Below are 4149 nucleotides of genomic sequence, written 5' to 3'. Positions count from 1 at the left end.
CACCCTATTACCTTTTACCAGGTTACTTACATAAGGAGATTGTGCCTATTAATAAAATGTCATGCATCCTTGTTTCTCCAAGGAAAATGATGACAAAATGGTGCTGTTTCCTCTGCCCATTTCTTTGGGGTCACCTTTTTGCTGTGCTGCCTTGTGGTCAGCATGGGTGGGCCATGAGGTTAGATTGTTCGTCTGGACGACTTTGAAGTGGGTTTCCTGATGCTGAGGCTTTCTGTTAAGTCTGTATTATGGAATCTTTGTTTTCTGGATAATCCATGTCTAATCGGGAGAGAGAGTAGTGCAAATACTATCATATACATTGCATTTGTCACATGTTCGTGTTGCTGGGTGATGCCATACATGGTTTTCTTTGCTTTCCTGGAATAGATTTATTTTAATTGGTGCCTTACTTTTCAGTTAGGTTGTGTTTGTCTCCTGACTAAGTCACACCCACTCACTGATGTTATTCTAACTGATTTTTCTGCCCTTCTGCTAAGCTGGTTAAAGCTTTCCCACACTCATTTTATTATCAGCTGACTTGAACTTTCCTTCAATGTCTGACGCTCAATTTTAAACTAAGAATTATATCCAGAACTTTTACAAAGTTGCTCACGTAGACATTAATTACAATTAAAAAAATAACTGCCTATTAGTAAGGTTGACATAGTAATCCAAAATACCCTGATAGATATACAAAAAATTCTGAGACTACCATGAGAATTTAAAAATGAGAGCACCATCCCATATATGATGGTGTTACCCAAACATTTGGGCTAAAAAATCTGTATTTTTGATGTTTCTGTGTAGTATAACATAGACAACCTCAATATATTTAAGGCATCCCACTTAAAATGCATATTAGGGATTTAAATTTTGGTTAAATATTTTTTAGTTCCTAACTCGGAGAAGGCAATGGCACCCCACTCCAGTACACTTGCCTGGAAAATCCCATGGACACAGGAGCCTGGTACGCTGCAGTCCCTGGGGTCGCTAAGAGTTGGACACGACTGAGCGACTTCACTTTCACTCTTCACTTTCATGCATTGGAGAAGGAAATGGCAACCCACTCCAGGGTTCTTGCCTTGAGAATCCCAGGGATGGGGGAGCCTGGTGGGCTGCCGTCTATGGGGTCGCACAGAGTCGGACACGACTGAAGCGACTTAGCAGCAGCAGCAAGTTGGCACATAAGATGTTCATCACCATTATTTCTAAGACGGAATGATAAATATTTAACAAAAGAAATAGTAAAAGATGGCATATTCATACAATGGAATGTCATACAGCATTTAACAACAGTTAAAATTGTTTTTAATATGTCAAGCACTTATTACAAAATATGGAAAATAACAGGAAACTGTAGTTATTTTCCATGTATAATCAAAACTATATAATACTACACATAAGGAAAATTGCTGGCACGAAATACATCAAAAAATTAAAAAAATTGTGTTTATAATCTTAAAATTTTATTTAAGATTTTAAATTTAAATGTATTGACATTTATTTGTTTTAAAAATTTCATTGAATTTTTGATTAAAATTATTTTACTAAGCATTTTAAGATGCTAAAACTAAAAATAATTCAAAGAATTGTTTTACATCTTTGCAAATCTTCTTAACATGGTACTTAATAGGCATCTGAATTCTCCTGTTTCTGTGTTCAATAGGTTGTGATATTCCCCATCATGAAGATTCTAGAAAACCCCACCATGTTTACGAGAAAACAAGAGTGAAAGGGCAAATGACATCTTAGTATTATTATGAAAGTAGTTTTGACCTCATGTAACCACTGTCTCTCAGGACCTCACTGGGCGGCACTTTGAGAATCCCTGGTCTGGGTCCTCTCTGACCTGATCCTATAAGCTGGCCCAGTGAGCAACATGGAGCTATGTACCTGCCTATCCTGAACCCTGATCCCTTCTGTTCAGTTCATTGCCCAAACAGTTCACTCTTCTGAGTTAAGGCATTATTCTCTATCAAAGTGCAAATACCACTGGGAGAGATAACATATTAAGCTGTTAAAAGCTCTCAGTTCCTTAGGGTGAACAAATTGAATTCATTTCCAGGAGACCAAAAGGAAGTGAAGGAGAGAGAATAAGGGCCAAAAATAGGGTATGGAAAGACCCCTCTCCCCAGCTGAGGAGCAGCCTTTTTGGTTTCCTAGCAGGGCCTGAGAGCAACCTGGTTCTGGATACTTAGCCCATAGCTATGAAAAGAAGCCATTTCCTAATCTATTTTAATTGCTTATCCTCAAGAGTTACCTGAGTTACTCTACCCCTGTGGTTGCTAATATCCAATTTGGACTCATTGATCCAGGAAATAGATTTACAACCACTAATAAAAAGCCAATCAAAATAAACCCCACTAATGTCTATGAAAAAGCATTTTTTATTGCTAACCATGCAGGTTACTCTTTATTAATCTATCCTCACCCTATTTTGTCTTTCAACTTCATGTAAATGTAGAGATGCCTTAATGCTACCTTAACTCCTCATGTTTTTCTTAAATAATTTTTTCTTTGCTTATGACTTATCCTTATGGACATGAGTTTCTATTTCTTCATTTCTAGAAAGTAACCACAGTGCACACAAGAAGACAAGTAACTGCCCTAGATTGTAGATACTGAGGTGGATCTCTTTCTTAACGTCCAGTGTCCTTTGTCTTAAGATTTGGTGCAATATATCTTTAGACCAATCTAAAAAATGAGTTTCCAAAGAATGAACAGAGAAAAAAAATTAATCATTCCATTTGAGCATCTGTGCTGAGACGTCCCTGGAAATTAGACATCCCTAGTCTTTGTTAATAGAGCAAAATGGAAATACCATGTCAGGTAATGCATGGCAATTCAGTGTACTGGTAGTTTCTGCTGATGGAATCACTACAAACACACTTAATTGGGGGTAAAAAAACCCAATAAACTTTAACTACTCAACATGCAGGTCTTTGTATTGTTTCTCCCCACACGGGCTGCAGCAAGCACCTTCGGAGAGTAGAGCTGACTTCTCCCTTGTGGGATGAGATTGTTGACCCAGTTACCTGGTGCCAGCATCTTGAAAGGTGAGGGATCTGCCATTTTCAGGCGATATTGGGTCACTCTAGGGCTGGTGGCTTAGTGGTAAAGAATCTGCCTGCCAATGCAGGAGACATGGGTTTGATCCCTGGTCCAGGAAGATCTCCTGGAGAAGGAAATGGCAACCCACTCCAGTATTCTTGCCTGGAAAATTCCATGGACAAGGGAGCCTAGCAGGCTATAGTCCATGGGGTTACAAAGAGTAGACACAATTGGGCAACTTTCACTTCACTTTGCTAATCACTGATATTATTTTTTGGATAATCAATTGAATGCATAGTTTTACCACCAGCACTGTGGACAAGGAGCTTCCTCTCAGCATCATTTATAGGAAACTTGCCTTCTCAGACTCCTCCTTTCACATACTACTGCTTCAGAGGTGCCCCTGACTCTCCAGTGGTCAGAGAAGTTGCTGCCGACAGTCCCGGTCTGGACAGTCCAGTGCTAATGGAATGTCACTTATATAATAAGTTGAGCAATCTTTTTTTTTAAAGGGAGTTTGGAAAGAAAATGGACAGCTGCTCCAAACGTTTTGGGACTGGAATGAGAGATCATGGATTTTCTCTTTGTGGAAGTCTCTATAGGTAGACGGCTTCTGGTTAATGAGAAGTGTGTGTTTTTCTCTGATGCAGTGCTGTCTCTTCATGCTTACCTGTTCCCCTCTCTATCTTTGCCCTCCAGCCACACTGATCCTCCTATGGATCTAGTCTTGCTGTGTCACCTCCTGCTGAGGGATTGCTGGGGATTTCTATCCATCTCCTCATTCTTGACTGCTCACTCACAAATCCTTTTCTTTAGAATCCTTACTGGATTCTCCAAACTGTCCTGTACTCTTGAGGTTCTCTGCTCCTCTGTGACATAGCACACACCTCAGTGGACTATGCAATGTGTTTTAGTTTATGTGATGATTTGGCTGATGTTTTCTGCTCACTGATTGAGAGCAGGGTCTTCTGTCTGCTTTTGTTTACTGCTCCATCCCCAATGTCTGACATGTACAGGGAGCTTAATAAAGGCTAATGTATGAATGATGGAACAAGCTCACAAGCCTTTATTGAGTACCTACTATGTTCCAGGTACTGC

At 39.6% G+C, this 4149-nt stretch overlaps 1 non-coding gene across 1 annotated transcript; it reads left to right on the top strand.

Moving 5' to 3' along the window:
- Positions 1–2510: 2510 nt before the first annotated feature.
- Positions 2511–2682, top strand: LOC139180264 (small nucleolar RNA SNORA81). Its single transcript, XR_011564597.1, has one exon. It is a non-coding gene; the product is annotated as a small nucleolar RNA SNORA81 (small nucleolar RNA).
- Positions 2683–4149: the final 1467 nt, after the last annotated feature.

Source organism: Bos indicus, chromosome 27 (genome assembly GCF_029378745.1).
Source record: "Bos indicus isolate NIAB-ARS_2022 breed Sahiwal x Tharparkar chromosome 27, NIAB-ARS_B.indTharparkar_mat_pri_1.0, whole genome shotgun sequence".
NCBI lineage: Eukaryota > Metazoa > Chordata > Mammalia > Artiodactyla > Bovidae > Bos > Bos indicus.
This window is presented reverse-complemented; position numbering and strand designations above follow the sequence as displayed.